Raw genomic sequence first — 23,255 nt, forward strand, 5'->3', positions numbered from 1 at the left:
TTGCTATTCTTGGTATAATGAGTAGGAAGTTTCCTTGCTCTGTTAATGGGTCCAATTAGAAGCAAAATTGTTGAGTTGCTTTCTGACAGCTTGCTCCAAAGATGCCATGACCTATATCACTTCTGGGTGAAGCAAAAGAAGTCAAAGCATTCAGGCTTTTGTCTAAATGATGGTWCATTAAACAACAACTACTCAAAAATCACTAAAATCCAAACAACCTYCTGACAAGAAGTGCTTGTTTGGCCCAAAAGGAGCACTAAAAGACTTTTAAATGTTGGTTAACTTTTTTAATCACCTTYCAATGGACAATCTAGGAACCAAAAACAGTTTGCTGATTCTTAAGCATCACATTTTATTGAAAAACGCAGATTCTCATGAGACTTTATCATACATTGAAAATGTGTGGGTGGTTTCTTAGCCAGTTTTAGTGTTCATAAATATTCTCAAATGTTGCCAGAGGGAGATTACAAGAACTTATGCTTGTGTTCAGTGAAAAGGGATTTTCAATTCTAACTTATCTTCTTGGAGACCAGCCACTAGATGCTGTTATTCTGGTAGCACAATCCCATAATCATGGACTGAGTGCAGCGTTTTCTCCCTCATTTAACGCCATGATCCAGCTTGGCTTAGGGTGGCTGAACTTCACCTGAGAAATGAAGYTACTTTGCTGTAAAAGGGTGTTAGTACAGTTCAGAGCTGCCTGTGAAAACACTTGCCTCCTCTCCCCCACCCATCCCATCTGCTGGTGTTCTGATGTCTGCTCCCATGCTATAGCTGTGGGAAAGATATTGCACAGYTCTTCTCTGATCTGGGGCATAGTGTTAGGAAAATTAATCCACAAGCACCATAGGTTTATGTCCAAAAAGGAGACAGAGGAGTCCCACAACTTTATTCATGAATAAAGGGAGAGGTCATGGGGCATCTCCCATGGGGTCTCTCAAATTCATAGAGGACACAGCCTCTTTTATCCCAATTTCCTCACCGCAGTTTCCTCTCTCTTTCCCCATTGGCTGGGGTACTTGAGAGGTACAGGCTCCCCAAAATGCCTAATGAAACCCCCTTCTATCATACATTGCCCTCTTTCAATATACATCTCTGTGTTTCTGCTCAGGTAGTCTATTAACACAGTCTGGGATAAGTCAATCAGTGGAATTCCTATGGAAATCCTTCGCATTGTTTCCTTCTATCTCCCAGTATCAGCCTTACCTTACCCCCAGAATCAGTCTGTTTGTAAAGACACTACCTTCTCATTCCTTTCAATCCCTCCTCTTTTTATTTTATCAATAATTGTCTTTACAAACTTCAGTKATCATTGACTTRATTTTCTTCTCCTGGGTCTAAAAAAATTATTCTCCCACTTCTGGCCCAAACCTRACTGACAATATAAAGGTAAGATTATTAAGAAAAACATTCTAATGGTGTAATCTRATYACCTAATTTTATCTTCTGCACGACCTGTGGCAARTGAAGGCACAGAAACAACTCAACACAAAACAAAGACAGCAAGTATTATCCCCCTGCRTSGTCTTCCTCCTGCRGCAGTGATGACCACAGATATAAATGTGACTGCATTTGTATTGGGGAAGGGGAGTTATTAGAAACCTGATAGCTGGAGGAGCTGTGAAAGAGAGAAAAATTAATGCCTAGATGCTAAACTTCAGAGTCTTGAGACTCCAAGCTGTGTGAGGCACATAGCTGGGCAAAGAAGGCAGTGAAGCATCCTTGTCCTCTGGGGCATTGCTAACATATTCCATAAAATTAAGGCAGGGCAGYGGTTTGGAATAAGAATAATAGGCAACTTTTAAAATAATTCCATTAATCCCTTAAGTGCTTTATGAGGCAGGTAGTGGGGAGAGAAAAGCAGAGGGAGTACCACTGATGCCTACCCATCTCTCAGGTGGGATCTGGTAGTTGGAATGMTGCAGAGCTGTGTGAGGAGGAGCTTTGAGCCAGGGATGGCTAAACACTTTCTCTTGCAAAATATATTGGAAGATTACTTAAGGATTTAAGTYATTCTGGGAAGAGCTAACTGCTCTTTTTGTCTTTTTGTGAGTGTTAATGAAAACTGAGCACCTGAAATTTCCTGGTTACTTTGGAAGACTGAGCCTTTTAAAGTCATTTGGAGCAGATGGGAACACTGCTGTTCAGATTCCAAATCTGAGAYGTGCTGCTCCACCGTGAGCCCCTGAGAAGACAGTTTCTTTGCCTTTGAACAGAACTCTCTTTGCAAATAAATGCTCAGATGAGTAAGCCATTTTGGATGGGAGCTAAGAGCTGCCCTGCTTGACTGTAGATTGCAGGTAAGCTAAAGATACCACACACAACTGCAGCATGTCCTCAGAAAACAATGTTCCTTGAAAGATGTCTCATTTTCTTAAAATTATTTTGCTGTCCCAAAGCAAGTGTACAGGCTGGATTTTGTGAGCTCCCACAGGAGTATGCCATTCTACTGCATTTAGACCCCCATAAGCTTCTGTGTGATTCTTCATCACTTTGCACTAGTCTCTCTGCATTTCCTGACTACGTTTTTGCAGCTGACTGGATTAGAAAAAGGGAAATTAGCYTTGCATTTGTGTTTGATAGTTTTGTTTCCTTTCACTAGTGAAAACTGCAGCATGAGGAACCTTTATATAAGAAAACATATGGAAACAGGCACAGACTGAAACTCACCTAGTTCAAGACTGGCAATTAGAAATGTTTTAGGAATAACACTGGGCATTGCCTGTGTCATAGCCTTGCTACCTTCAGAGGTATGCTGCTCTCATTTAAAAAGAACTGGAGGGAGATCCCTGCATTTAGAATGACAAAATTCAGAGCAGAGTCATATTCAGGGTGACTCCAAAGCTTCCAGACTGCAATAAGTTTTCACTGAGCTTTAGAACTCCTTCACTGAGTTGGAAAGGYCTGTTTAGCAACACTCAGTGTCCCACAGGATAAGAAACTTCTTTGGCTTTTGTGAGTCACTCTGGGCACTCAGCTGGATTGAAGACTTCCAAAAACTGAAGGGGATGCTGCAGTAAGTAGCAGCTTTCATTCTGAGGTAGCACTGCACCTGAGCCATGGCACCACACTCAGTGCCCCCAGCAAGATGGAATGCTGAAGCCACTCGAACTCCTGAGACAACTAAATGGATTTTTGTTGTTGTTATTGTTGTTCCACACTTGTGTGTCTAAACTTGGAGTCTTCTGTCAAACTCCATTTGGTTAACAAAAATCACCAGGGCACCAGTAACAGCCTGATCTCAGTTCGCCAGCCCAACACCTGTACAACAGATTTTGTGGAGTAAGTGGCAATTCAGATTACAGGGAACTGCTGCCTTCTGTCTCGGAGGCAGCTGTGTCTCAGTGGCAAATAATGGTCAGTTTGAGTGCTCAGAAAGAAAAAGGATACTGTAAATGGAAATTCATAATCTTGTGGGCTGGAAAAAAAAAGTACTATGTCCCTCAGGGCAAGAGGGGAATTCCAGYCCACAGCCATTATTTCATGGAACTGTTTCCAATTACAAATGCTCTGAAACCCTTAATTCACAACTCTTTTTTTTCTAAGGGGAATAGTGCTTCAGAAAAACCTTATTAAGGCAGGATATAGAGGGAGAGAATGTCTTAACTGCTTCAGCTCCTGCYTCAGTGCAAGGTGGGAATGCCAAGAATCGTCCTGATAGAGTYCACACAGCTATTGGAAACTCATGGACATTTAATTGCACTGCTRTGTAAGAGCCCTCGTGAAGCACAAACCAAAGCCTCTCACTGACCACAGAACTGGGATCACAGAGGAAGAGAAGCAGAATCCTTTGGAATGGTTATGGGTGCCTTGAGAGCACACTTAGAGTAGGTGGAGTTGCCTGGTTGTGTCAAAGGGATGCTCTGTGGATGACCGGGGCACTGCTGAAGGCCATGTGCAGAAAGGAAATGTGTGCCTGATTTTCCTTAGGAATGTGAAATAGCAAAGACTCTAAGGGTGAATTGAGCTTCCACATCTGTGTACAGCTTCATATTCCACTGCTAGCTGGAATGGATAAGATATTACAGTTTGGATGGATATTCTTTGGTGTTCTTCACTCAAGAGTTCAGTGTCATAGCCTGAAATCTTTGCCACAATCCTTAAAATGGGAAAGACAATTATTTGGGACCGTTCCCATCACCCTCTTCTCCATAATCCAGAGCTGAACTCTTAARCCTCTGAAGGTATGTCTGTAACTAGCCTGACTCAACTTTTAGAAGTTAAACCACAGCTGAGGCAAGGAGGTGCCAGTGAGATATTAACAAGGGGAGAAGGAATTTTGAAGTGTCTTTGAATCTCTTGGGGTTTTTCCTCTTTTATATAGTATCCAAAATTTCATAGTCYCTTTGTAGATATGAAAGATGCAGGCCATCTAAGTCCAACTCAACAGGTTGATCTTTTCATGTGCTGAGTGCTCTGAACAAAATTCTGTGAATGTCTAGRAATAGAGAGGTTCTTTAATTGTGGGCTGCTGAGGTGTTGTGGTCAGGGAGGGAGGACTTTGATTGTGCATATGTAAGTCTGTGCCTTTCTTCCATTTGCTTTCTGGGAGATTCTAAACCCAAAGCATTTTTTGCATTCTTTATCACTGCTCCTCAGCCTGTTTTCTAATCCTCACTCTCTCCTGKGGACAGCTTGGCTTGCTTTCCAGGGTCATTGAGTTTGAGTTTTCACACTTTATTTCTACAGTAACTAAGACTTGTGTAATATTCTTGCTTTCCTTTGCTCTCTTTCTGTGACATTTTCTAGTTCTTGTTTCTGTTCTTTTGCTCTTTTGCTAGAAGCTCCAAGTTTGTTGGAAAGGGTTTTGCTGCTTACAGTGCACAAAGAATAAAAGTGCTGTGGATTTTGTCACTAGACATCTCCAGCATGGCTGCTTTTGTCTGCAAGGACCTAGAATCAGTGACGTTGTTACAGCTGGTACTGAGATCTCCAAGTGTCAGGATGAAATTAAGAGATGCCAGCACTTCATTCACCTTCCTCAACCTTTCTCTTCCTTCTAATGGCTCAGAAAGACTGGCAGCCTCTGCTTCTCAAAAAGATCAAGGGAATGGCACTTAGATTTACTGTTTGACCTCAGATGAAATAAAAATCCTCTGTCTTTCTAGCTATGTGATGTTTTTGACCRATGGGAGATTCTTAGGAAGAAAAATGTTCAGGGAGCAAAACAAAAAAAGGGAGGAATAGCGTAACGGAAGTACAAGAGGTGGATGGGGAGTGTTACAATGGGGTTTGGGCATCCTAATTCTGGGTTTTTATATCAATCCAAGAAGTGCTCCAATGAAAGGTAGGATGAGGAATTGTTAATATTGGAAGGAAATGGAGAATACAATCAAGAAAAAAGAAAAAAAAAAAGGAATTGTACAACCTTACCAAACTGAAATTCAAATGCATCTGGAAGTTGATCCTCAAAGACAAATCCAGAGGCTCCTGCATGAATGTGCTCTATATGAAATTCCATAAGCTGTGAGGTGATTGTGAACCTCTGGGATCAAGCAATGCTCCCACATTTGAGAATGGGAAACTTGCCACCTCACCTGTGGCTGTCCTGGGAACTGTGGACTGCCCACCAYGCAAAGCAGTAAGGCCATCTGAGGCAGGAGCAGAAAGTTTGGATGCCMAAGTGCCATCTTGCACAATGTGCTGGAGCCTTGTGGCTCATGGATGGCAAGTGCCTCTGAAATGTCACAGTTGATAGCATTAGCCACTACCTCATCTCCTGCTTCCAGCTGCTTGTTGTTTTGCTTTGCTTTGTTTAATTAACCCAGCCTTGCTAAGGAGAGGGCCATCCAGCAGTCATTCTGGTGTTTAACTTCATAAAAACAACTCCTGTCAGGCAGCGTTGGGACTGGGGTGATTACAAGATCCTTTACATAAATCACTCTCCTGAAACTCATTTTTCTTAACAAGTTCTTGTATCAATGTTCTCTTTATTATCTCTCCCTGGGAAGGCTTGCAGTCTGTCTCAAGACCCTCAGTCTGTCAAAGGAGGAGGCAAAACAGATTAAGTATGCATGTATTACAACAGACTGACTGTTGCTCTCCTGTGCCCCTCTAAACACTTTGCAGGGAAATGCAAGGTATAATGAAGTGTTTTGCTTTTTGCTTCTTTAGCAGTTTCAAAGGATGCCTTCATATGACATTGTATTTTTAATTTCATTTCTCCTTTCCTCTCACAGTTTTTATTCAAACTTACCTCCCTCTTTTGTGTCAGATCCTTACTGAAAGGAAGCTGGGGATTTTGTTCTCAACAGTGTGTGTCAGGGAAGAAGTAGGGGAAGAGGGATAAAGGCAGGGTAACTTACATTCCATTTTGTGAGGGTCTTGATGATGATGATGTGTTTTTATTTAAATACTGGAGTGTGAAAGCAAAGAAATGTGTTGACTTCATATGACATTCCTATTTGTGATTCTCCGATATCCTTGACTGAATTAAGCAAAAAGGAGGAAATAGGGTAACAAAGACTTCATACTTTGAGTGGTTAGAAAATAAAAATCTGTTGGGGCTAAAAGTTAAAACACAGGCCAAAAGAACAAAAAAAATTGCTGATGTATATTTGTCTCACTTGTGGTAGAACCAGGATGGGCATGAACTTTGAGATATGGAGCAGTGCCCAGAAATCTGCTGTGGCATTGTGAGCCATCTCATGCCCATTGCTGCAGCCAATTGCTCTCACACAGACAACAGCCACTGCTGGTGCAGTGCTACCCTTCCTGTTTGCTTACTCAGGATGCTTTTTTCAGTGAGCAATGCAGCCTGTACTTCTACCAAGGATGAAATAACTTTCGCTATTAACTGCTCAATCCAGCTACTGAAAGTTTAATTAAATCTGCATCTGTTACTGGCAGGTCCACCAGAACACCAAGGGCCCCTGCTCCCTCCTCACTTCTGCCTGTTCATGGCTGTGGACTTCCATTGGATTGGCTTCATTGCCTTCCATGGTTACTCTCCATTTGTGCCAAGGTAACAGAACAGGAATGTTACACTAAGCAKCTAGAAGACACTGGGAACAGACAAAACATCTGAGCAATTTTCTTTTTCAAGTCTATAGTTTATTCTGGGGAAAATCTTTTTTTGGAGACTGGTTTGAGTGCAGTTCGGGAGATAGCTCAATCTATCTTTTCTTGAAAACCTATTCTGATGTAATTAATAATTAAAACAACAACATCAAAAGACTGATTGAGAAAATTAGTTTAGATTCTTCATAGTCAAATCCCCAAACCGTCACACACATGGAGAAATTCTGGGCATGGGAATTCCGCAAGGCGCTCTACCCAGAAGATTTCCAGCCATCTATGGAATTGTCATGCTCTCTCCACCATTATAATTACAGCTTGGTGAGTGCTGTGGGACATCCCAGGTTCTCAGGGATGTATAGACTGTGTGCAAAATGCATTTATACAAACGGGTGCAAGAGTTCCCTCCCTTATGCCAGCACTGTGCCATTGAAAGAGCATTGCTGTCTTGCAAAGCAGGCCAGAAATATCCTCAGTGGATGGACCTGCTATTATTAACTGGAATACCTATTAGCAAATGAGGTGATTTCTGGCTTGGTACTAGTAGAGATCACAAGGCTGTAAGGACAAAGAACAGCCTGAACTGTTCAGCGAAAAGGAGCCCCTGAGAAATGGAACTTTACAGAGGACGAGGGAAAGGGAGGGTTCAGTAGCAAGTAATCAGYCAAGGCTTGCCCTCATCATTGTGACAGGCAGGATAAAATGGAGATGTTACTTTTCCAGATCCCTATCAAGTTCTCTTTTATCTAAGTTCATAAATATGAAGCTACAGAGCCTTTCCTCCTTCATTTGAGGAACTTCTCTTTTTTCTTCATGATTTATATGAATATCAGTGCTTGGGGAAGCGAAAAATTGATAGCAACTGTGTGTAACAAGCAGAGTGCAGGAAGATTTCCTTTGTGCAGCTCTGCAGCTTCTTCTCACCTGCAGCACMTTCTTTAGCTTAGTCCTGAGCTCCCATTTGCTGCCAGTGCCCCCAAACCCTGCTAGCACAGACCTGCTCACCCACACAGCTCTGCTGCTGATGCAGAAAGATGTCCAAGTTACTGCTTGTCCTTCCAGTGGGGATTAGGTACATTAGAGTCCTGCCCAACTCTTTCTCATGCTATTCCAGTCCTTCTYCTTCAGCCATCTTGCCACAGGCAGCATCTGCTAGTCCTTGGCACAACACTCAGCCTTCGTCTGGGTCCTGCAGCATCCCCTCCAGTTCTGCATGTCTCTTCATTGAAATGCAGACCTCTTGCACTCACCTCAATTCTGCCCAGCAACTCCAACCTCACAAATGCAGCTCTGGACTTTCACAGCATCTTYGCTGAGCAAACTTGGATTTGTCACCCACGGAAATACCCTCATAAAGGCTAGACAAACACCGCTAAGCTCACCTTAGTTTATTCCAATTCAAACACAGTCTACTGGCATGGTAGCCACTCCATGGTCAGACTGCCATCAGAGATCTCCCCAGGTAGCAGAGGGCAGTGGGAGCAGACAAAATCTTCTATTTCAGTTTAAATAGGAGCATTCTCTGTTGCAGTGTTAGTATTGACAAATACATCTCTGAAATTTGTGYCAAAGCAAAGCCATGTCTGCTGCTGATCCTACAGCATCCACCACACTACCTGCTACAACAGTACAGGAACAGAGGGGCCAAAGAGGTTGTCTAAAAGAGTGTGAGGAGAGACTCCTCCTAAAAGAGGGGTCTTTTAGCTCCACAGGCTGTGGTCTGAAGGTTGATACTGAGGAAGGCTGGGCTTGGTTTGAGCAGCACATGTGACTATGGCTCTTTGTTTTGGTGTAGAGCAGGAACTGGGTGACAGATAGACAGCATTTTCCTTGCTTCAGTCTGCATTTTGCTTGCCTACTGAGATCTCCCACCTGTGTTTTTTTGTACTTTGTCAGAAGCTCCCCAAGCTTGACTCCTCTTGCTTAGAAGGCTCTACTTAATTTTTCATTCTTGTAGCATGACTTCTTTTTTGCTTACTCAGAATTTCTCCTAAGCTATCTCTGGGGCATTCTTAGTCCCTCGTTCAGAATGTGCTCACTTACTCTTTGAAGCAGAAAACACAGGTCATAAGAGCTGGCTTTTATTCTGTAGTCATCACTGCACCACTAAATAAAACAACTAAATGTGAAGTTCATTTAAAAAGATCACTGGGCAAATATTCCCTTCCATCTTTCCTTATTGATGATTTTGTTAATTCATGGTTTCTGAAACCCATGTAAGGCACCTGCTATAAAAACTGGGGAGAGGTGACATAAAGCACATCTCACTTAGACAGTTCACAGACAGTTGTGAGTGATTATATATGTTTGTGTACTTTTGAATCCCTCATTCCTTCAGATTTCACTTGCCTGCCTGAGATGGATATCTAGAGGGAAAGGAAGGCATATTCTGATAGGGATACAGGTTACCATCCACATGCCACTTCATCCTGCCTGTCCTCCTGTTCAATACATGCTGTCAGGCCATGCTCTCGTYCCCCCAAGAGCTGTCTGGGAATCACAGCTTTGTTCTCAGCAGGCTTRTTCTCAGCACTGCTGAATTCAAACACAGCCACTGCAGTGTAGCTCTCACACTCTGCTCTCAAAGCAGAGCCATAGAATGGAGCTTTGGGGCAAAGAGAGGTTAAAATTGCAARTGAGAAAGAGGAACAAGGGTGAAATAAGTGAGAATAAATAGGAGCCAGTGAAGTCTGGAGAGGGGCTCCAGTTTCATTCTTGCCATCTTTGCAAATGCCACTGCACTATCAGGAGCCACTCAGGTCCTAACTTTTCTTTGTGACTTTAACAAAAGGATTAGTAATAGAGGTATGTCATTAATTTCGTCATATTTTAACTACTTTTTGTGAAATATCTCCAGCTAATGCCACACTGGATCCCAAGGGAACAGTTACAAATTGTGCCTCTGGTTAGTGTTCACCTCAGGGAATTCAAAGCAGCAGCAAATAACACCAGAATGCAGAAATAAAAAAAAATAGAACGGGAAGACATGAAGAAAGAGTGAGATCATGATAGTCCAAGATCCTCAGCCCTTTGAAATTCAGGAAATCAGTATCCTCCTACAGTACAAGCTGAGAAGAGAAAGTAACCAACACAAATAACTCTGCTGGTAAGAAAAAGGAATTCCAGAAACATCCAAGGCACATTCACATCCTGAAGGCATTCTTGCCCTCATTCCAGACCTCYCTTGCCAGCTCAGCTGTTAACAAATGCAGCCTAGGTCTACACTGAATTCACCCACTGACTGTGGTACAAGTTCTGTAAGAATTCCCAGGGTGTTCCCCCTCTCATCCACAAACCAGAGTGTCAGAAGGACTTGGGTGTGTGACCCACTGGGGGCTGTCACAGTAAGGAATGAAAAGCCAGACAGGATGGGGGATCCATTTCMAAGTGATGTCCCTGGGTAGCACCTTGTCAGGGTAAGCTGATGAAACTTGTTACCGTCAAACCCTGTGCCACAACCAGKACAGATGGGGAAACACAAATGCTCTTCTTATTACTGGACATTAGAATTCAGCCTGGAATCCAATTAAGCCAGACAAATCCATCATCCACGAGCTCTCCTTGGGTGAGGCAGGAAAWATCTGAGTGCAAGGCTTTGTCTGCATGACTTGGTGATTGCATGTACTGCTGTGATTGTGTCAGGGGATGAGGGGATGGAGCCCACTGACCCCACTGTGGCTCTGTATTTAACAGGAGAACAGSGGAGGGGAAATACAGCTGGGGGAAGAAGAAACTGTGTCTTGCTAGGCTGTGTTTTTTGAAGAAGGTACTCTGTAAACTTACTGGCGTGCACTCTGCATGTGATAATTACTTTCTGCTCCCCCAGGCTGCAGTGCCTGCCTCTGTAAGAGGCTTTTCCTTTGGCTTTCATGAGAGGAATATTTCTGGTGTCTTCCAMGAGCTTGCTGAGCTTTCTGCCATCAAAGCAGGCTGAAACAGCAGACTACAGATCCTTAACCTACCTTCTCTCACTACCCCTCATCATTCTGTGCAGCTCATARCTGGTTCATCGCTGCAAGAAACAAAATACCTCCAGCAAGATTTCCTGCACTTTTTTACTCCAACACAATTTCTTGCCAGACTAGGTGCTTTTGTAAACCTCGCTGGACTTGCATGTAGTACACATTCACAGAYCTGCTAACCTGAAACCATGTCACAATTCCTCCTCAAATTCAATATTCAGCTTTATCTCCTGCCTCCACTGCTCGTTCTTTCTGGTGTACATAACTGACACCAGTCACTAACGGCTGTTAAGGATTTTTGGCCAAATTACAGATCTTTAATTGGCCAAAATTCTTTCTGATATCAAACTGTCCAGGGAGTAAATCAGATTTCAGGATTTAGAGCAATATTATTTATGCCGCAGAAGTGACCTCATCATATTTAACACTTCTTGTCCCATTTGTCTCTTTCTTTTAAGGCAGTGCACCTATGTGACAGATCAGAGCCCTGGGACACAGGTTTTACTCTCAGCTTTAACTGGTTGGGTGAACTCAGGCAAAACGTTTTCCATGTTTTCATTCCCTCCTGCCACATGACAACTACTTTTGTAAGAACTGAAGGGTCTACTGCTAGACAGTAATGCAGAAGAGACAACATCATCATCATCATCATCATTATTATTATTATTATTATTATTGCTGCTTCCATTTGCATGATATTTCTATGATTCACCCTGCCACAAGATCTTGCCATGGTTAGAGGTAAGAGGTAAAGCTTATGTACATGATATTTGCTGCACTTTTAGATATTGGTAGGAACATTTACTAGTAATATTCCACCYGAGAATAAGTGCAGTACATCCTAAAGCACTTAAAGATGTAATATTAATGTGTATATATGCTCATCTCTTAAATGTGAGTGTTTCTGGTGTTAGATCTGGGAGCTGGCCATAGCAGACTGCAGTGAAGCCTTATGAAAAACTGCAGCAGAAAAACTGCTTTGATTCCTTTTATTTTATATTATTATTTGTGCTTCAGGTAACAGGATGTAAATTGCTTAGTGAGGATTTGTCAGCATCTCAAACCTACATCACACAAAGGAAAACAACTTCACAAGATGAAGACAATGAAGAAGGTGTCCTGTTATCAATGAGACAAAATAGTGGAAGATACAAAATAGTGAGGATGAATTTACTCTGGCATGTGAACAGGGATAACACCTTTGCTCTGGTCCTGGGAGGGGACACAAGTGGCCAGCCCCCAACATTTAATCTGTGAAATGGGTATTCATGACAGACAGAGACATCCCAAAAAATGTGCTGTCTGCAGACATGTCCCACTGTCCTCTCCTAGCACTCTGGGTGTTTCTTGGAGATCACCCAAGCACTGCCCAACCAGGTTAAACTGCATTGCTTTATGAGATCTGATAAACCTCTCACCCCACAATGATGAGATAAACTCTGGGCATACAGTAGTGGGCTCCTTCCTCACGCCCAGGAGATGACTTCTGGGCTTCAACCAGTCAGTCTCTGTTAAGGATAATGTTCAGTGTTTGCTGTTTATTATTAACTCCTGAGTAAGAGGCTTCATGAAAATAGAATGCAAACCCCTGTCACTCCTTCCTTCCCCCAGCGACACCAAAGCATCATTAGAGTAACACATGGAAATGAACCACACAACCAAAAACCTCACAGGAGCCTTTGCTGGGGCTCCCTGGCCCTCCTGCATTCTGCAGTGTCCACTGGACCCCYTCCCCTTTCCCTTGTAACTCCTCCCTCTGCTGTCCACTCTCACTCACCAGCTCGTGTCTCCCTGCAGAAAGCCTCTGCTGAAGCCTCTGCTGAAGCCCAGGTTATGGCATTTCCTTTCCTCTGAGAGCTGCASAGGCTTCAGGGAGTGTGCATATGTGCACTCTCCTGGGATGTACTCCTGAGGCAATSCTCCAACCATGCTTCCAGGTTTGGGATTTGAAGTGGGTTAATATAGACTAAAAGCCAGCCTGAGGGTTGCCCTTAGCAGAGAGTAGAGACACACTGTAGACGCCTCTCATCCTCTTCTTACCCTCTTCCCTTGTCACAGTACTTCCTTTCTTCTGCCTACCTGTRAAATAACTTGCTGAAAGCCAGCGGGGTTTGGCAGAAGTCTGATCTCTGCCTTAAAAACAAGTAGATTCTTCCTTCCATCTTTGGGAAGCTAAATCTCCTTGAATGTCTGAGACTCAAACTCTTTGCCAACACTTTATATCCATCAAGGATACAATCTGGCATTCCCTATCAGCTTGGCTGTGTAGGAGCCACAGTAAATGAGGTGATAAAGGTGGAGTAATAGTCCCAGTCAGAGCATGTCTAGTGCAGAAAATATTTCTGTATTCAGCTTGACAAAGATAAGAAACTCACTCCTTTCTCAGTGGAAACAAGGGACCAGCAATGGATGTTCCTGAAGTTAACATGRGGATCACAGCTCCCAAATGAGTAATAAAGAATTCTTGGGGGAAGTATTACAGCAGTTGGCTGTGCCATCCCAAATGAATGTCATGGCAAGTATGCAGAGAATCTRACAGGCTAATGGCTAACTCTAACTAGCTCCAGTGGTGGGATGGAAGTCAGTTCAAGAAGATCTGWAACATCAGAAGATGTGTATGATGTTAGCTCACATCTCTTCAAATTTGAAGCCACCTAGTTCAGTGAGTTCAGCCTTGGAGATTTACATTTCAGTGGTGGCAGAATCTGGCTCTTAGAACTAGATTGTAAAATAGCACAAATTACTGTGCCATGCTGTCTATCTACTTCAGCAGTTTGACTGGATGTGGATATATTAGCACAAAACCTMACAGAAGAAAATTACTTGAAGAGAGGTCTTTGGCATGGGAATCAGTGAATTCTCAGAGCAGAGGTAGGAGATTCCTCAGATTCCCTGCTAGTTCAGATGAAGGTTAGTGGTCCAGTGTGCATGGATATCAGGACAAATCCAGATAGTTACTATGGTGAAGGGGGCCATGTGAATACCTAGGCAGGCACAGGCAATTTACTGGTGTCCTACTGGAAATGGATTTGCAAATTAAAAACCAGCAAATTAAAGACAAGGACATCTGTGAGTATTCTGAACTGACTGTGGAGCTGAACTGCCCGAAAGAGGCCGAATCAGAATTCTTTACAGGCAGGAAAAAGTCAAGAAAAGACAAGGCTGATTTCACTTCTTTGACTGAGGTAAAAAGAAAGGCAATAATCTCTACAAATACGGAGTGTGATACTCTCTCTTATTGAAAACGCTATCACTTAAAAAAGTCTGTGAAGAAGCTTAGGGCCAAAACAACACTTCTCCAGGAGGCAGATCCAAGGATGCTCCATGGAGGAAGGCTCCACCCAGGCACTGCCATACTGAGATGCAGGATGTTGAGGYTGAGAAGGCAACAGTGTCAGAGCARTTCTCACACTGGAGCAGGATGATGTGAACCAACTTTAGAGGGGTGCCTAGAAAGCAACGTGACAAAGACAAACAGATTGACAGCAATGTCCTGAATCTTAATAGAAAGGTCAGAATGTGAAACAACATCCAAAGCACAGCAAAACCTGTGCAAAATCCCAAGCCTCCGTAAGATCTGTAATAATTTCAGTTTTGTACTTCTCTTGAGAAAGGCATAGATGCTTTAGTGAGCTTCAGTGAATATAAATTCTCTAGCAGTAACTGCCTCAGCAGCAGCCCATGCCCATGCAAATGTTGGCAGGTGGAACAAGAGGTTCCACCAACTTAATATGCAAAGCCAGGAGGCACAACAGACTCCATGGTGGTAAAACTCTACTGGTATGTCCCCTGAATTCCTCCAGCAATTTCCCAATTCTTCAAAACTTTAATATTCCAAGAGTGGAAGTGGCTATTACAAACAGAACCCAGTTCCAAGACGGGGTCACAGATTTGGAGCGGACTGTTCAGCCATTCTGATGTACTGGTACATTAATTCAAGAAACTATCTGGGGCCTGGTCTCTATTCCCTGGGTTCCTAAGCAAAATATAAGTTCTRTGATCATATAATAGTTCCCTTTTTCCCCCTGTGTGTGCGTGTCTCCCTTTCTCTCTGTGTGCATGTGTCTGTGTTGGTTTCTGCTTTGTAACTGCAAATCCTACAGAGAGTTTCAACCAAGTTTGAGTCAGTTGCAGTRATTTCAGAGATACTAACCTCTAGCAAGTTCCATGAAAGTAGCTGGCAGGGTGCAACAGAGAGAACTTTGTAGCTTCTCCTGTGAGGAAAAGGCTGCTGAGTGAACTGAAGCCATTTCTTCACAGAGAAGTCTCCATGTTGGAGTGAGATGTTATAAAAGCCTCAACACCAGGAGAAGTTTAGATCAGAACTCACATCTTGTTAGGCATCAGAAAATGTAACTGTGACACAAATCTTCTGGAAGCCAAGCTTCATTAATTSTGCAGATCACAGATCCCTTGTTTTCAACTAGAAGAGGACAGGAAGGATAAGATTTTCCCATTTTTAATTTTGTATTCAAAATCACTTCAATTTCATCAAAATGTTCTCTCTTAGATATGACTAATCATGGAAAATATTGATCCACTTCTATCTCCCTCAGAAAGTGTAACTTCAGACCACACAAAAATAACAGGTGAGCAATGAGCATAATCTTTGCAAAAACAATAAAAATAATACAATAACACAGGGAAGAAGCAGGCTGTGCATACACAACACAGAGAAAAGAAAAAAAAAAAGCATTATCAAGAGAGCAAATATATCTTTATAACCCTGAAGCAACAGAACTCCTACCACCTTATATTAAAATACCATCAGAGAACATCASAAACTTATTAGAGAAGGAATGAGAACGCTGCTTAATGGTTTTCTCATGGTTCACTGTTATCTCTGTGCATTGCTACCCATTGCTATTACCAGCACTCATTTACACCAGAGCAGGGATGTGGATTTGCGTGTGAGGACAGATACACAAAATCTGGTRCAGATCCTCAGGTGATGTAAATTGTCATGGCTGTACTGACGTCAGTAAGGATGCACTGATTTCCTCCAGCAGATGATTTGCTTTTCTGTATGTAAAAAGCACAGAAACTAGGTGCTGTTTCAACTTGGCTCTGAGACACTTCTGTAGACAAATGCTCATGCAAATATGTTCCATTTCTTTATGTGCAAATATACATATTGCGAGCGAGGACAGGAGCTTTAGGCTGCTCCCTATGCTGGAATTTAGAAAAAGGATTGTTCCTGATCTACCTGCCCACTGCTGTCTATAACAATACATCTCCAACTGCTTTGTTGTGGATCTTAAAATACACAGAGATGAAAGGGTCAGTCCAGCATCACAAGTCTGTTAAAATTAAAGTTAGGAGGCAATAAAGTCTGATCTTAGGGGGGCTAGTCCAATSCTCCAACTGAGATCTTAAACAGAGCCATTGGGCAGAACAAATCCAATAGTCGAGACTCTCATTTTCTCACCTAGGGCTTAACTAAATGAAATTACATATTCCAGAATAGATGAATATGAGAATAATATAGTTTGTTTCAAGATATATCTCTTTGAGGGGAAAAGAAGGTGTGTGTGTGTGTGTGTGTGTGTACATATATATATATATATATATATATATGTATGTATGTATATTTAACAATTAGGAAAAAAAGATAAAATGGTCACATTTCAGACTCTTCTTTATAAATTACTCTTTTCTTTTTTTCCTTACTTCCTTTTATGTAATTCCATGGAATGTGGACCAAGTGCTACAGGTAATTTTATAATGAATAAAATATTTTYCATCTTTTAAATAGAGAATTATTTCTGGCTTTCTATAACGTTTTCCTAAGGGAGAAAAACAAAAGGTTTCATAACTGAGAYTGGAAAAGAGAAATAGACCACTGCTGAACTCGGAAGGAAAGAAGAAAATAAGCAAGCTAAAATGGCATTTATAAGGAAAATAACAGGAAAGCAGAAGATGAATAARCCCTATGTACAGAAAGATTATGGTAGACAGGCAGTAGCTTTTTTTCCTTTTTCAACCTGCATTCCAGGGCAGAAGGAAAAAAATAAAGCYGAGAAATTTTTACAATCTAATATATAGATTCATGTAGAGGTATTTTTGCTTTCAAAAGTGCACATTATTTTATCACATGAACCTTTTTTTTTTTAATGAGTAAGAAGACACCATAATTAATGCAAGACCCAACTTCCAGCTGACAGGCTCTKGTCTGACTCTATCTGAGGACTAGATGAGCACCTCGAGGTGAGATTTCTCTGAKTTATTCTGACTAAAAGTATAAATAATTTCTATTCTGGCATAGGTGGGAATGTGTACAGTCTACCTCATGTAAGTAACCACCTGCTATATGCATAAACTGTCTGAATCGTRCCTAAACTGCATTTTCCTATCATCATTTAATGAAGAATGTGGAAATGCCACTCGCTCCAAGGAGTGGGACAGCAAGCTCAAGAATCACCTGGCACTGAGACCCCCGCCGGAATTCTCTAGGGGCATTGTTAACACCTACTCAGCTGGGACATTTTCCCCGTTAACACTCTTCCAAACMGTCCTGTGTGAATTCTTTTGAATGCTAACAGTGTTGCCATGGGAGTCCACTGCTCCTAAAGGCTTCCCATAGAGCCTTACCTTGGATCTGCCKGGGAAGTGACAGCAAATGTGGAAGAGAAGTACCCTTGCCACCACAGAAGAGCAGCCTGATTGCAACAGAACATAGAGCTGAGTGACATAAAAATATCACCATCCTATAAAACATCCACAAAATAATGCATTTGCATCCCTTCTTATTTAAGCATTTTAAATTTCAGCTTTTTGCTGTTGTTGTCAGCCCCYAGCTTCTCTTGCTAAATGATCTGTACAAGTCTTTGCTATTCTGAGTGTTGCTCTAACTTGGCTCAGGACACAGATAGAGAGGAGATRTCTGTCCAAAGCACTGCTAGACATTGTTTCACAAAAATTCCTTCSTTGTTCTTACTTCCTGATGCTCCCATCCTGGCCTTGAGATTTCCCACAATAGAAATTTCAGCCTTGACACTGTCTTGCTCTGGCTGGGACTTCATACAGCATCCTACTGAAGTGTTATCCCTGTGGGTGGAAGTCCTTGTGCCRTCCTTACTCAGCAATTTTTATCTAGAACTTCATCCTGAACCTTTCCTAAGCTAARTCCTTTTCCTTCTCTCACTTCATCTGTTATTTTTTAACTATTGCTGTGAATCRTTAACTCAGTGTTCCTCAGCCTGGGGTTTTCCAGGCCCTGCTGTAGGTGCAGTGCAGGTGTGTTCATGTTATAAAGCATGTCTTAGCTGATTGCAATGTGAATGGAAGCAGCATGCATATATCTTTAAAGGGGATGTAGTCAGAGTCTTCTTTCTGTTTTCCTCTCAGTGTGCCCTTTATTCCAAAATCATCTAAGCAGGACTTTAACATCTGTGAAGCTGTGCCAATGCAGACCTCTGTCATCTGAAACCCGCTTACAGCACTCGACTCCAAATAACTTCTGATGCTGAGACAGTACATTGCTAGCAGGGATTTGCAGAACCCAGGGCAGCACCAATGCAACTATTTCTGGTGTGTGAAAGCTCAAGGGAGTTAAACCCTGGAATATGCTGGAGGAAATCTGAGAGACTGAGAGAAGAGGGCAAAAGTAGCATTCCTTGTGCTCCCAGAGTGAAAGGAACGGGTATCTGGGGTACACGAGCCATTTGGAATTGTTCTGAACTTCTTTTTTTTTAATTGCTGGAGGTTTTTTGTGCTGGTGCAATGCGCAAATATAGCAAAATATGTTAATGGTAAACCATAATATTTACAGTTATTGTTAGCTTCCATTGAAATCAGTRGGATTTTTTCCTAATGTCTTTACCCTGGAGATAATCCATAGAATAGAACATCAACGCATAGTTGAAAAGAAAAATTATGGAAAACAGCACCTCTGCATATGCAATATCTTCATTTTAAAGTTACATAATTGAGCTTTTGAAATTAACAAAACCCCAGAAAACAGTCACAGAACACAACAGCAACTAAGTGACTTTAAAAGKGTCTTTTAAAACTTGTCTCTTTACCGAGATAAAAAATTCTGTCCTAAACCAATACAAAATAAAATAGTTTAGATTTCAGACCAATGCAAATCCAAAATGAGCTTTAAGACCTCCGGGAAAATGTGATTTTAGAAAAATTCTTCCAAGAGTTCTAAGAGTTTGTTTTGCATGAGGAGTTATCTTGTAGAGCAAACACAGGCTATTAATTTAAAGACAATACTTAGATCCATTATGTCATGCTAGACATGTTTCTATGTCTTCTTTTCACTGTTGATGACATGGTTAAAAGAAGACTTTAATGCCACTTTAATAYAGAATGTTTGTGAATTGCAGCCATGTCTTTTGATGGAAGGAACTGTAATGGATTATTAGCTATTATTCTAATTGTATTTATCGGAGTGAGTTTTCCTGCTAATGCCTGGGCTCAGAATCTGAAGTCCTTCCATAGACAGCTCCTACTGAGAGTTTCTCTGATAAAAACCAGCAGGATTTGGGTCATTTAGACTTAATCTGCTCAATTCAACCCTGTGGCATTTCCCTGATACTCAATGAAGGGTACTGGGGACTGGCAAAGGAGGTTGTATTCTGATAAAGAAGGGATGGAAAATTTATACTCGCAGGATTTGCCGACACTTTGGGATGGTCCCTTAAGAYGAGAGGCTGCCTAGTAAGGGTGATCTGAGCTATGCTAATTTGGCAACCTGTATTTTTGAAGCAAAACATTCCATGACGAATGACCTTATTTTTTTGTTTTTAAAGCTGTGAGGTGCTTATGCAATAGCCTCCTAAGGTAGAAAGAGACAGATGCCGTGGAATAATAATCAGCCTAATTCTTGCTGAAAATCTCTGCAAAAATCTTTCCCCTTTTCCTCCTCTCCTTTTTGTAGGTAARCTCACTACCACCTTTTCCACAAAATTCAGCAACAATTAGGGGCCCTCTGCTTAACTCAGGAATTCTTCCATTTCCAGCGATAGGCTTGCTTTTATTCCCTTTTAAAATGTAAGTTTTGTTGGGGCTTTTTTTTAAGGCTTTAAAGAAAGAAAAGTTATCCGTTTTTACAAAAACTAACAACAAAAATAGGAAATACATTTTCTTTAAAATAAGAGAGATGCTTCAGTTGCTGAAGAAATCCATTGCAGAATACTGTCCCAGCAGACATGAACGGTCACATGTATCCAAAAGCTCAGGTCTTGACTTCTATCGAGAGCTTGAGATAAGCTGGGCTGCAAAAAACCCTCAAACCTGACTCAAAATGAGCAAAATTCCTGCGCTGTGTCTGAGGTGAGAAGGACCAGCACAAGTCCACACTTAAASAGCCTGACAGAACCTCCTGTTTTATGAGGACAGAGGAAATTCCATTACTGGGCAGTGATGGGGGGCACTGCCTGGCTGCTGCTTTAACCCCTGCTTTCAGCCACTGCATCTCAACATGTTAAAATATCCCCTTTTTTTGTTCTGTTTAGAGTGGCCATTTTCTGTACTCGTCAGTCAGTCCTCTACTCTTGGCTAAGAAAAAAATAGACAACGTTGAATTTCAGGGTTTATAACAGAGGGAGAAACATGTTTAGGTATGGGGAGGAAGGAAGAGAGAGCAGATACTTGGTCTGTGCAGGTATTAATGTATATGTCCCCTGCTGTCACACTARAGCAAAAATACAACTCACAGGTTGGTGAGCTGAATCATAAGGTAWATTGGGCATCCTGTCAATAGGTGGTGAAAGACTCATCACCCTCCATCCAAGTTGCCTTTAAGTTAGATTTTGCAGTCTCTTTGATTTCCCTCKAACAGTCAGAGATGAGAGAGGATGAAACTCAGTATATATACAGTGGGGGAAAAAAAAAGAACCTGCAGGAGTGAGAAATGTAGACTGGCATCTCTTCTATTTCCTTTTCTATACAAAGATTTTAGTTTGCCTAAGCTATAGAAGGAAACAGAAGCAGTCTATTTTAATCTTCCTGAGTGAAGAACGCTGCAGGGATTGCTCTGTTATCCCCAGCAGCAGCCCTGACTTTCCACAAAAAAGGCTCCATCCAACCTTCTATCTATCTGAAATAGAAAGATCATCATATGATATACCAGCAATCAGCTGTGTTCTTAATGCACTTCTCTTTGTGTGTTTTGGCATGAAGGAGAAAACCCTACAATTCTTCCCCCAGCCAAACCCCACTGCAAAAAGAGCTCAGAAAAGGGAGAAGTGTTTAGGYTTATGCATAGAAATTGATTCTTCAGTCTGTGTAATGACGTATGTTAGAAACTCTGTGCAGAAGCAAGGAAAGCCCTTGCCGAGATGATGCTTCTTACAAWGCCTTCACTGCAGGGAGTCACTCTTGAAAAAACAATGAGGCTGATTATGAATTTTCATTGGGGTTTCTTACAGGTTTGACTTCAGGGATTCAAACCATGCTATTGTGGATTTWCATCAATCTGCATGAGCTCAGGATCTGGCCCCACTTCTTTTTTTAAACTCCAGATATTGCATGATGAATAAGAGCCRGATCCCGCAAAAGCTTACTACCTGTATTAATTCTCTGAGGAGCCCACTCACTTCCTCTAAGTTGTGATTGCAAAATTGAGTCTTACGAGGTAATATTTTACAAGCAAGCATATGCTTTTTGGGATTCAAGCATGCCTTGACYGCACCTATTCTTTTAACAGCATTTCTTTCAATAGCGATATCTTCCSTGATTTTCATAGAATCACAGGATAGATGCTTATCTGTTATGAAGTGCTGTAGCCCTACTTAAACCAGGGGAAAATCCAGCTCCATGTCGTAGCTCTGCTTGTGTATTCGAAACAAACACGACAGAGAAGGGTTCTTTCATTTAAATTGTCAAAAGAGACAAAGAAGATATTTTGTGTTTCTGTACTTCATTTGTGTACTTAATACACACTTGTGTGTTSTGCACTTCATTTGGTTTGACATTATTATTACCTAGACAATAAAGACTATTCTAGGAAAGACATTTCGATMTAGTTTTACTACTTACATTAGTTTCTTTCTTACCTAAAAGAAGCCATAGCAGAATCTATGATCCTTCTCCTTCTAACTTCACTAACTCTGGCTTTCAACCAGAAAACATTCCCCTGCTTTCGAAGTGCCTCAACAAAGGAAATTACAATACTGACTGCAGCTGTAATTACCAGCTGGTGAACTGATGGCACATACTGAATACATAATACAAGAGAAYGTTGCTCTTCAACAGTAGCCCTTTTCACCACCTATAGTACTGGAATGCTCATCCTTGTTTACTATACAGTCATGCACACACAGTATATTTCAGTAGTCATGCTTTCTCCACTGAAGACAAGAGACCTGCCAGAAAAGACTTTGTCCTTTTGGAGAGCCGGATCAGTGTCAGGCGCCAGTCACCAAAAAAAAAAAGAAAATACTCAGAAAAAAAAAGACAACCCACACACGAGTGTGACAAGCATCCTAAATGTCAAATCTATGTACAGCATCTGTATCTCTATGAACCTATACATATCACGTGTAATATAATGCACCCCTTACATCAGTGAGGGCAGGAAAACCCCAGCTCACTCCAGGGATGATGGTTTTTTTTGACAAATACCAGCAACTTAAGGCAAACAGAAGCAACCACAACGCTGCTGTGCTTTGCGAGGCTTCTCTGTGCCTGAGCTAAACCGCACTCATGGTCGATCACGGACTTATTTATTTCTGACAGACAACGAGAGCACGATGCCGGGTGTGAGCACCGCGGGTGGGCTGCCCAAGGGGTTCCTAACGGGCTACAGACACTTGTCCACAGGAATGAGCGCGGTGAACCGGGAGCTGACGCGTCTYGGAAGCAGCATCCTGGCTCCTCTTWGCACTCTGCCTGCTCTCCCCGAGAACGCATGGAGGGAGGGATTCCCCACCCACCCACACGCTGCCTCTCCCTCCGTGCGAGGCTGCAGGGGGGTATAACCCAGTTCCCTGTTGGATGCGGGCCCGGAGAGAGCCCGCTACGCTCCCGCTCCCCGCCGCCACCCCAGCCCGCCCCCTTCGCACTTACTCCGCTCTCCGGCTCAGGACGCCTTTGCCGATGGCCTGGGGGGTCTTGTGCTGGAGCAGCGCGGAGCAGCAGCCCTTGTCCCTGCCGTCCTTCTCGGCGGGGTGCTGGTGGGGCTGCGGCGGGGGGTGCTGGTGGCCGGCAGCCCGTCCGCTGCCGCCGGGCCCCGCCGGTGCCGCTTTGCCCGCGGGCGGCGGCGGCTGAGCCGGGAGCTGTTGGTGGTGCTGAAGCGGCTCGGGCTGGCCCGGCGGCGGCGGCGGC

The 23,255-nt window shown here is 42.5% G+C and overlaps 1 protein-coding gene across 1 annotated transcript in view; it reads right to left on the minus strand.

The window, feature by feature from the left end:
* Positions 1-23,212, minus strand: part of IQSEC3 (IQ motif and Sec7 domain ArfGEF 3) — a 94,224-nt gene extending 71,012 nt beyond the window's left edge. Inside the window, exon 1 of the mRNA XM_057390090.1 lies at positions 22,998-23,212. The gene's annotated coding sequence lies outside the window, so the exon portion shown is untranslated. The remainder of the gene's footprint in view (positions 1-22,997) is intronic.
* Positions 23,213-23,255: the final 43 nt, after the last annotated feature.

Source organism: Malurus melanocephalus, unplaced genomic scaffold, assembly GCF_030028575.1.
Source record: "Malurus melanocephalus ecotype Western Australia unplaced genomic scaffold, MMel_1.1 scaffold_22, whole genome shotgun sequence".
Lineage (NCBI taxonomy): Eukaryota > Metazoa > Chordata > Aves > Passeriformes > Maluridae > Malurus > Malurus melanocephalus.